Here is an 11,805-nt window from a genome sequence, read left to right as displayed (position 1 = left end):
TGCAAATAACATATCAGCTTTAAGGCTGTTATACCCATGTTAAAGGGTAGTAGGACACATAGATATGGAGCCACTGAGCATGTTGGTTAGGGAAGATTATCAATCTGAAGATACCACTATCACTACTGTAGCCACCCATGTTACTCTTTGTAATACACAAAATACCATCATTTCAGCAGTAGATGGCACTGTCATACACCTTTTGGATTGATCAGGTCAAGAGGCTGCCACAGCCCAACATATACCAACTCCCAGCCCAAATGATAGAATATGATCTCTTTCCTAGTATTATAGTGAATCAATGCAATCACATGATACAGTTAATAATCACTTACTCTGAGCTGTCTCCTAGCACTAACAGAGGATGGTCATTTACCAAGCAGCATCCATGGAACTCTCAGCTTTTTAGTTTGAAGTTAAAAACACTTCAGCATGGCACAGGCATACTGACGCAGGATGGCGCAAGACCAGAGTATTCAACTACTGAATAAGCCTAACAAATCTCCACCCTTTCTATTGTAAGATTGGTAAATTCTTACCTGTAAAATTTATTTAATATTAGGAAAAGGTATTCATCTTCCAGCTCAGTGCTGTCAGTGAATAAGAATGTGCTTTTTTTGGCAGCTTGCCTACCATGGAGAACACAATCATTTTCATCTGATGTTAATATTGGCATGACTGACCTCATCCTAGTGTAATGGAAGTCCAGGTGAGGGCATAGGTGAAGCCTGTCCCATATGGCTTATGTTAATGGATCCCATTAAACAGCCTGCTTCACACATAACAAATGAAAATATGACGCTTAATTCAATTTGTTTTTGCTTCCTAGTTTTTAGCATCAAATCACAAAGGGATAGCTTTGGGTTGCTTAGCTTGGTTCCTAAATGGTCAGACTGAAGTGGAATTAGGGCCTTGTAAAAAGATCATGGCACCAAGGAGCCATGTTACAGCTGTCATAGATCTGCCTGTATAACTGCCCAGGTCTGATCCACTTAGGAGTGACTTTGATTAACTCATTGTGTGTATGCATTCCAGTACATGCCAGCTGCACATCACACACAATGGTGAGATTGTGCCTGGGGCAGCCCAACGGACAGCTGCTCGCGCCTTGAAACTCTGATGGTTGTTTAGAGAACACAGACAGACTGAAATACTGAAAAGGAGATTTCAGTACATTCTAAAATTATTATCACTCAAAAACATTAATGCTACAGGGCTCTGCAGTTTGTTGCCATTTTAGAACCACTATCTAAATACTTAGATAAAATCTACTTCTCAGAAATGTCTGTTAGATGAACATGAAAAATTCTTTAATAAGTTTTGACATTCTGATATGTGGATGCCAAAAGAAGTCTACACAGCAGTCCCTTCTCATACTGTGTTCACATTCCACAATTGAAGTTAGATGATATTATCACCTGGAAGTGTGCCCAGGAATTTCTGGAAATTGCTCAGATCAGTTTGTTTGAATGATCACATGTCTGGAGTAATTGTTTTGTTTTGGATCTAGTACATGCAAACCACACATTGTATAATGCTATGACATTTACATAATATATAAACACGTGTAAATGCCTTCCACTATTATTGGGCTTAGCCTCAATGCAATTTTGGAAATACACTGCCTATTCACCAACAAAGAGAAAAGGAGGAGTGCTGGTTCATTTATTCCTGAAAATTACATGTAGAGCTGCCAGTATCTGGTTATTCCAGTAGATGATAATGACATAAACACTTAGAAATTTCTCTCTTGCCTTTGGATGTAGTAATTGCAAAAGAGCTAGTTTCTCATCCCACAGAAACAGTGAATCTAGCAGAGCCTAGTGAAAGACTTTGTAACCTCATGCAGCTACACCCAGCCAGGCCTGCCATCCCACCTGTCAGCATTTGCACACATTGCGTCATCCATTTGTCCTGCTGAGCCACTCTTTGACATTTTTGCTTGGTGGTGTGGTTTACAAACTTTATAGCCAGCACATGTGGTTCTGTCTGTTGTTATGTCTTGACATGGCGAACAGGAGTTGCCCAACTGATGCATAGCTCATCGAGTCAACAACAACTGCTATAACCAACTGTTGTTCGATATTCTTGGAAAGGCCCAGTGATGGAAGAACTTTGCAATACTTTGTGGCAGAGAAAAACACTGCTTTTACTTAAAAATGGCTCGTTTGGTTAACCCTTTTCTTTATCATGGCACATAAAATTCCTAAGTGCGCTGTTAATAGGCACAGTAAAACTAACCTGATGCTAAATAAGCCAATAAATGAAAGGGAAAGGAAAGAGCTGTTTGTTGGTGTTGACATAAAACAAGTACTATAAACATTTTGTATAATTTAGCAGTATTATTTCCGCCTGCAAACAATTATTGTATGGAACATGCTTGAAAATGTTTTACGCTATAATGGATGCTAGAATATACTCTAAAGGTTGGTCCCATAGTCTATGAAAGTCTATGAATGTCACTATGAATTTCATTTGTGTGGACCCAAAACAAAAACAAGACACTCCTGCATAGTCATGGTAGTGACCTTAAAAAATAGTGATACTTTGTATGTACTCTAATAAAATAAAAGGCCTTCTGCACAAAACTACCAGCTAAGGTCACTGTTTTACTACAGAGTGTGCAGAGATATTCCCCGGATGTTGACGTGCTGATTTGACTTCCGCTATAGCTGGATTAGGTCAACAACATTAAGCAGTCCAGAATGATGTCATAGAGCATGATCTAACTCTGTGGCCAAATGATTGGATCATACATTTTCCTTTCATTTAAGGGTTATTAAATGAACAGAGCTCTTCTCTCTGAGTTTCTAAAGAAGGCAAATTGTATGCACCTTAGGTCATTTTCTTGCTTATGGTTAATTTGAATTGCTTTGAGATAGGAGTGAAATTAGTACTTTGTAGCAGCTTTTTACTGCTTAGACTGTGTTTCTAATTACCAATTACCCAACAAGCCTTAGTTTATGGTCAAAATCATGTGGCCGTGCGGGGAGGCCGTTAATTGGACTGTGCAAAAAATCCTAAACAGATGAGTTATTTTAGTATTAAGCATTGTCATTTCCACATTCAGGCCTTCTGATGCAGCAGTTGGTGCTGGTGAGAGCAGTTTTGCCCTTTGTGATAGTCTTGTAGATGACATCCGAACATAAAATCCAGTAAAGGTCGAGAAACAGAATACAGAATTTCTTTTTGAAGTTCCATTAATGATTAAATTGCATAAATGACAAATATTATTAGATTAGTTTAGTTTGATGCTTTAAGGGAAATCAAACTTTAGGAATTGGCTAAGCTTCATTAAACAGCAGTTCCATGACTTCATCAGACAAATTCGAGTGGAGCAAATTTTGTTTGTCTGTTGGTTTATTTGTCACGTCCTTGATAAATCCAAAGGACAGGAAAGAGTTTCTGGTTTTAATCAGCTGTGCTAAACAGAGAACTTGTGACAAGCCACCACAATCCAAGTAATATCACACTAAAAAGCCTAAAAGTTGTTGCCATCTGTATCATTACACTCCATTCTCACTCTACAGTTTTTTCGTGATTCATTCAGCGATATTGTGTTATTGACCCAGAATAATCTGTTTGCATGATAGCGATAGTGATAATCATTATATATGTTACTGTTCTACTGGATCTTTAAAATTCATTGCAACAGGAGCGACAACTGGCAGCAACATGCGTTTTCATGACAACCACTTTAATTATGTGGCTTTCTATTTTTGCATCAAGTGAGCCCCTCCTCGCTCATCCTTTGGGACAGTTGTTTCATAGATTGCACAGCACCTGTTCCAAACCAAATTGTTATTACACACCCTGTCCAAAGGCTCTTGCACCTGTTCTTTTCAGCCTCATGTGACACTAGAATAAAGCAATGTTGTGTATTTTGGTTTGTGTGAACAAAATAAAAATTATGAGCTTTTTACGGTGTCGACTGTGCAATAGTGTCTGCCAAAAGAGACACGAGTCTGAGTTATTCTACTAGTGAATAGGACTTTGTACAAAGTGCGAGTCAGCACGGTGAACAGTTTCTACTTTGTCACTGGTAGTCCTGCAGCAACATGAAGGTCATTTTAAAGTAAAATGTCCATAAGAATTTGAAGAAACCACAAATTGTGCATTCGGGTTTTGTTTATAATGGCACCACAGAATTCATGTTCACACAAGTTTGGAAATCCATCCCTGTTCGGTTTTTACTGTATTTGCATGTTGCCATTCGACTAAGAACACAAATGTTTTGTTGCTTGCTTTCAGTTGTAAAATTATATAAATGCTGTTGCTGTGTTTGTAACAATTTCAGCTGGATTGTAGCATCATAAAACCACACATAGCTCAGACTGGTGTCGGCAATGAGCTCATCCATTCCTCTAACAGGAGGTGACATGAGTGAAGCAAACAATAATGCAGAACTTTCAGGTAGGTCCAGCTTGTTATATAAAGCCTTCGAGGCCACCTTGTACGTCAAAGCAGAAATAGTCTGTCCTGTATTAAATATGCCCTGCATTAAATCCAGGCTGTTTGAGGTTGAGAATAATGACTTCTTCTTGGTGAGATAGAGCATCCACCCCCACTGCTTTTCATAAAGGTTAAAGAGCATCTGTGAAAATATTTGCAAGTGTATATTTATTGGTATACTCTTATTTACTTCCTATTAGTAAATGACAGAGAATGACCTCAACCAAAACATTAAACTAATCTACAACGCAATAGCGGTGTTCAAAACGACTCAAGCTGCACTTTGGATTGCTTATGTTTTTCCATTTGCCTAAAGCACTCAAATGAAACAGTTTTCTTTTCCTTCTGCTGTTGCTCTTGAGAAGTCTTGAAGGACATCCCAATTACAGGGCAGGTCTTTCAATATTCTGGACATGTGTATGTTTAATTGTAAATATGTAGGTACAACACTTTCTTGATTCTTGGCTTTTGTATTAAAAATAACAAGCCTCTCTGCTCGGCAACAGATGTCAAGCAAGCAATGTACTTCATGTAAGCTGCAGCACATGACTAAAGTTCCTGTATGTGATTAATAAATCACACCATCGGGTCAACAGAGCTTCCAAATATAACCATAAAAGCACCCAACCTGCTTAGCCTTGCTCTCAAGTTGATTGATACTTTTGGAGAGTGCAAAAATAAGGCACAGCTTTGTTTCTGTTTTTCACCCTTTGATATTGGAAAATTGTTTCCAGTTGGCAGAGCATGGTTGCAATGTGAACCTATGATGTCACGTCATGGAGTGACCTCATCCCATCAGTTTGACCACCACCTGAGGGTGGCTTCAAGTTGCACTCAGGGCAAAGTAAAACAACAGCCTCTATGACACAATGTATCCCCACGGTGCTTGTCACTTTGGTGCATGGAGAAGATGACCTGCTTTCTGTACAGCTTGGTTTTATTAAACTCCATTTTAAATGTAGATTTAAAAAACGTTGAGCTTTTAAAAGTTCATCTCTTGAGAGGGACATAATTTCTTTAGAAAGAAAGAAAAGTCTTTAGAAGACAGGTGATGGGACCAAAATCAGTGAGATTTCTAAATGTAAATATTTAAATTCCTATAACATTTATGGGGATATTTTAGTCCCGAATGGTGGACAGACCCGCATACAAACACTGGCATCACTAGAGGTATAATGCAAGTGTATATACTTTTAAGGCTATTTAAACTAATTTTAACACAGGCAAAAGAAAAAATGTCTCTTGTAGCGGACAGTACATCCCACTGATGCCTATCTATTAAAAACTCATTTCAGGAGTAGAAACACAAACTAACTGTAAAAATGGGCTTATTTGATCATCCACAATTTTCCTTTCAAACATCTTCTTGATGAACAAACCTGAATGTTTACTTTGAAATATCAACTTTTCTAAGAGCCAGTGAAAGCCTCTTTTTGTTTGAAGCTTTTGTACCTTTGCCAAAATCACTATTTCCCAACTCTACTGCCTGATCTATTTGACTAATGTCAAAGCCAAGTGTTATGGTAGTATTAGAAATCCATTTATATTAAGCAGATCTAAGTCAAAGAAAGGCTTTCTTGTACCTAGGCCAATTCTGACTCCTGCCTTCATATTTTAAAATACTGACTAGCACAGATTTCTGTTTTTTTTTTTATTACAATACCAAATTGCTGCCAAAGTTGAAGGCTGAAGAGAACAAATATTACAGGTTGTAAGTTTGCATGAACAAATGTTGTAAGAGGAGGCCAGAGATCAAGGTATTATTGATGTCAGTGCAGAAGTTACTTTTGTCACCTCTCCATGTTGATTACCACCAATAAATGCGACCAAGCACAGGAAACAAAGGAAAAAAACAAAAACAAAAACATTATACTACATATATAAACCGTCTCTACATGGACTAAACATGTGGATTAACATTCTGTGAATAATGGAAGGGGAAATTGATCAAAGCAAAATCTTGGAGAATTCTTTGCAAAGTCAGATAAAGAAAGGCCAAGTTAGTCCTGCTGGCAGAAAAAAAGGACAAGATAAAATGTTTAATGGATGATTATTGCTGCGTGGATCTGGTAAAAACGCAACTGGTGACAGAGTTCAACCAACTGTTTGATGAGTTTTGTGATATAAATATCTCAGTTAAAGAGCTTCTCCACACGCTTAAATCTGAAGAGGAAATGAATAGTGATCATCAATCATCTGGTCTGAGCCAAGTGCAAATTTATTCAGAACATTTTGTGGTGATGTTGCCTGTTGGATTAAAGAGGCGCATAAAGGAAGCAAATAAGGCAAGTGACGACGTAAGTCCTGGAGACAGTGAGTCTGTGTCGGTGTCCTCTAGGAGATCCAGAAAATCCGAAGCTAGTTCTGAGTGCTCTGTAGCATCCTCAGCTACAAAGGTATGCCTTTAAGGCTGAACTAAAAATGGCAGCTTTATTAACTAAGGCTTAAGCATTAAGGCAAAAATACACTCTGGAGGAACATGAAACTAAGCTTAGGGCAGAAAAGAGAGAGTTGGAAGAGAATGCTGCTCTTGCTGCTACTAATGCTTGACTTGCTTGGCAGTCTCAAGGCCTCAGGTTTGGACAGTCTGTTGTACTTCCTAGGTAAGTTGTACTTTATCATCATGCCTTTCTGCAGTTTGGATGCTTGGCTAAAATCTCTTGTATCCTTGATCTTAGCCTCCAACCTCTGTTTCCATGGAGGATACTGCACCTTATGGCTTATGTTAATCTAATACATAAGCTTCTCAAGGATCATAGTTGCCATGGGACATATCAGCTTGTTGGTCTCAGTGATGGTCGTAGTGCTGCGTTCAAATCGTCTAGTAGACTTTCAGAAGGTACTTCACTTATTCTTGGTAACCAGTATTCTTGATGTGTCCATCTTAGCCAGGTTTCAAGCTCAGGTCAGCTGCCCTTGCATTAAGCTCATCTGGCATAATGCCATGCCCTAACCTGCAACCTTCTGTACCATTATTTTTTTTTTTAGTTAAAATTTCATAAATACATGCATAATTGGAGACAGTTAAGTTTCATTGTCTCTGCATGTCTTCTTCTGGTGCGTAACAAATTTGGCACTGTCTTTTTACAAAGAAATTATAACTAACAATGCGTCTCACCCTTGTGATGTCATCCACCACTTAAGGCTGCTTGGGCTTCTCATGGTTGTGATAAGAATGGACATGTTCAGGGGAAACAGGACTCCCAGGAAGAAGTATCAGAGGGTGTGTGAGGACATCAGCTGATAAGCATTCAGTCTTATTAGTTCAAAAATGGCCTCAGGGGAACATCAAGACTGGGTGTGACAATAGTCGGTTTTGATGTAAGTGATTTCAGCAGTATTTTAGCATTCAAGGATGCACTGTTTAAGTTTTTATGAGGTCTTGATGGAAAATGTTATTCATTATGGGGCAAACCAATCTTCACTCAGGCCAAAGAGGTTTGGGATGAGCCAAACTCGTGAGGACATAATGTAGTAAATGAAAATGTGGATTTCGTAATGTGGTTGTACTTTCCTTTGTCAATGATTTGCAGCTGTCATGTTGTTCTATTCAAGCACAAATCATTTCATTGTTAATGATGTGCATTAGATACAATGGATGAAGTACAAAAGCCCACAGGCGACTCATCTGAAACAGGCTAGGTTATTGTCAAGATGTAGATTCAAAGTTGTGAGCTAAGAACAAAAGAATCTCAAGCTGTTTCAATCAACAGATAAACATTCTTACAAATGAATGACTTCACAATTTCATTAGCCCTTTGCCCTCCAGTCTTTTAGATTGTGTGTTTCATTGTCATTCACAGACTTGAGAAAGAAAACAATCTCCTTTTGTTCTTTCCATTTAAATAAGGTAAAAAAAATTGTGGCCGAATGGTATAAATATGCTTTAAATTTGCTTCAGAACTCTGCCAAAGACTTTTTCTTCGTTGTTTGGGCTTTGTCTGTCTTATTTAAAAAAAGAAAAATAAGAAAACGGGTTTTGTGACACAGAAGAATGGTAAATGGTAACTGTTGGATGCCAGGACAGGCCTGGCATCCAACTTTAATTTAGCTAAAAAAGTAATAAACACAGACTTACATTTTCCATCAAAGAAGTTTGAGTGTCAGACTAAACACACCTGGTATAAAGTGTCAAGTCGGTATCTTCATTTTTCTATCGCTCCATATCTAGCAGTTTTTATTAATATCGAATCTTTACTTTTCTGAGCATGATTCAATACAAAAACGTGATCTTATCTGCACTGAAACTTGACCAGCAGGCCGATCATGCCTTTGTGATGACACGTGGCGAGTGGAAAAGTACAGACCCCCTCTAGCTTCCATGCAAATTCTCTCCTCCTATGCAGCTATCATTCTCCTTTCATGCGGGAAGCCTCAGTGACATCACCACTTAAACAGGTCTTCTGACTTGTATTTACTGACTCTCATAAAATAGAAGATATCAAGCAAAGCGAGGGCCTGTGGCAAGAAAGCGCCAGGTTTTAATTATCATCTTGGGAGGCAATGATATCAGTCATCGAGCCAGAACCAGTTTCTCTCTACCATCCATCCTCAAAGATGCAAAACAAAAAAGAAAAAAAGGAGGATGGCACATATTAAAAGCTTTTAGATCAGGTTGAGGTTAGAATTATTTGTATCGGATGTGGACACAGTTAAACGTTACGCACACGCGAAGGAAAGCTGTGGAGAGGGAGAGTCGTCTCCCAGGGTAAACAACATAAGGAAGGTGTTACAGTAGCTTAATCTTACTTGGTTTGCAGAGGTGTGACACCTGGTTCAAATCTAGTCTGACAGTGAGTCTGTGGGGAAACAACTTCTCACCCTTTATAAATGTTTACAGACTAACGCAGGAGATAAAGAAACAAACTAAACAGGCTAAGCTTTCACTTGGGAGATAAAATGTGATGCAACAATATACAACAATCTCATTAAAAACAACGTCTGTAAAGATTCTCAGTCATCCAGGTGAGTTCATTTGGAAGTTAGGTCATGTCCACTCAACTTCTTTGTTCAAAATCTTTCACTACTCAAGAAAAAAATTGTTCTTCAGTCAGAGTCATTCAGAGGAAAGCTGGTAGAAAGTTTCCACATTTAGGAGTAGAAATGAGGGCAAGGATGCTAAAAGTACCCATTAAAGTCTACAATCGACAGCCCTTTTTCGTCTTCATAAAATTATTGTTTAAAGCAGTAGTTTAACTCCTATTTGTTTTATTGCCAACAGTTTGATGACAACATGGTTTAAATTGTTTAGCATTAAGTGTGATTAGCTTAGTTCAGCTTTAAGACCCTGAAAGTGAGAAAACACCTAAAGCACATGCAAAGTGTCGATTTAGAGGAGCTGGAAAGTGTCCTTCTCAAAACAACCCGCCTGACCATTTCCCTCCACCTACAATCTTCAGGCCATGTTTAGCTAGTCACCCTCTGCTTCTTGCACAGAACTTATTCAGTATTTTAAGTGCATGTCAAAAAATGTCAAAGTATTTCTTTGGAACCAGTGGACATACTTGATAGTTTAGATGCCTGGAAAAATCTCTGTGCTGTGTTTGCCACGACATTACTGTGTTACAGGGTAACACAGTAACAGACTGCTAAATGTAAGCGTGTCTTAGTGGAGATAAGCTACTGAGGCTTCTGTTAAATGTTAAGCCCTGTGTAGCTAAAATGAATGATTGCTGTAATATTTCTCCCATTTGGAAATGTGAAAGTGCTACTTTATAAGATTCTAGATGCAAAATGCTAAACTAATAATTGAATAACATAACAAGCAAAAATCTTGTTCTCTAACAACACTCATAATTTAACATGGCTGCAGGCCGATAATCCATCTCATGTTTTTGCAAGATCCGTATGCTTTAAGGTTTACAGTCACTAGTTAATTTTTGGGCCTTGCTAGTTTAGAGTTTATGCAGCATGACTTATTAAAAAGTGTTTTATAAATTTCTTTCCCGACAAAAAAACGGATCCAAAATTAAAAATAATCTCCCACATTTCCAAATGTCCCAACTGAACACAAGCAACATTTGGGCCCACATCAGCATTATAGTCACACAGTAAACATGAATCACACACTTTTAGAGCCAGTCACCCAGCAATATGAGGAAAAGGCATTTTAATGTTGGACAAACCCCTTGAACTCCACCCATCTAGCCTTCCATGAACACCACCCAGCCTGTGCAGAATTTATCTCTCATTTCAAGCTGCAACACATTAACTCTTCCTTAGATGACTTCATCATGAAACCAGAGCTGTTTTAAAAGCATAATTAACCATGTCGACTCCAGGGCTACCTCTGTCATATGGAGCCCTGCTGAGTGACTGCAGCTCCCCCGTTGGCTGTTTTAACCCTTCTCAATAAAACATCAAAATGAAAACATTAAAGTATATGAATGAACATCTTTAAATAGAATTTCTTCTAAAGTGGTCAATAGTTTGTGAACCCGAATTCTGAAAGTATAGTAAAATAGGGCATATTACAATGAGTTTCCTTGTATTGACTGGGTTTTGTTCAGTGGCTGAACTGCTCCTGAGAGCCTCAGGACCAGGTGCAGGGGTCACAAAAGAGGGCAGCAGAATGAAGAGTGAGAGCTCCTTTTTTGGGAAAGGCTTTCACGAGTGAAAGCAGATTCTCTCTTCTGCTCCCTGCAAATATTTTCTCTGCTGTCTCCCCTTCTCAATAAATCCCTGCTCCCCTGACATCTGCACGCCACCCCTGCCATTCCAATCAGTCAGTCTAACACATGCTCCCCTGAACCCAAGCCATCACCAAGGAGGGGTAGGGGTCATCATCTGCTTGACTGTTATTTGGCCCCCAACACTTGTCATCACAGCAGCTCTGAGGTTTAAGGAGCAGTGCGACTGGATTGTTCGGTTCCATTCAGCTGTAACTTGTGTGACAGTTGCTCCTCACTGATGGGGAAAAGACAAAATTCGTGGCTGAGGAAAGCACTCTCACTCTGGGACAGGCAGCGCTAACAGCCCCTGAAGCTCATACTCTCTTGAGATTGAGACTATGCTGGATTTAAAAAATATATTTTTATCTGCCTCTGACTTTTATTGTCTTGTAATTTTTGCGCTGGAACAGAGCTGAACACCTCAGGGCTGAATCTGTTCCTCTGCACTTCAAAGTGGAGGTAAGGCAGAGTCCGTGTGGGTGTGTGTGAATGTGTTTCAGATGAGGATATTACCTCATAGAGGATAAGCTGTGATTGAAGAGGTCTGACAGAGGTCTCTCCCTCTTACTCCATTACTCCTCGCCTCTTATCTGGGCAGATTTTCTGTTGGGGTTCGGAGGGGAAGTTTTGACAGCCAGGCTTTACAGCCCCTGCTGCTGCTTTGTCGCTCCTGACGGAGAGA

The sequence above is a fragment of the Channa argus genome, chromosome 1, assembly GCF_033026475.1.
Source record: "Channa argus isolate prfri chromosome 1, Channa argus male v1.0, whole genome shotgun sequence".
In the NCBI taxonomy this organism is placed as follows: domain Eukaryota; kingdom Metazoa; phylum Chordata; class Actinopteri; order Anabantiformes; family Channidae; genus Channa; species Channa argus.
This window is presented reverse-complemented; position numbering follows the sequence as displayed.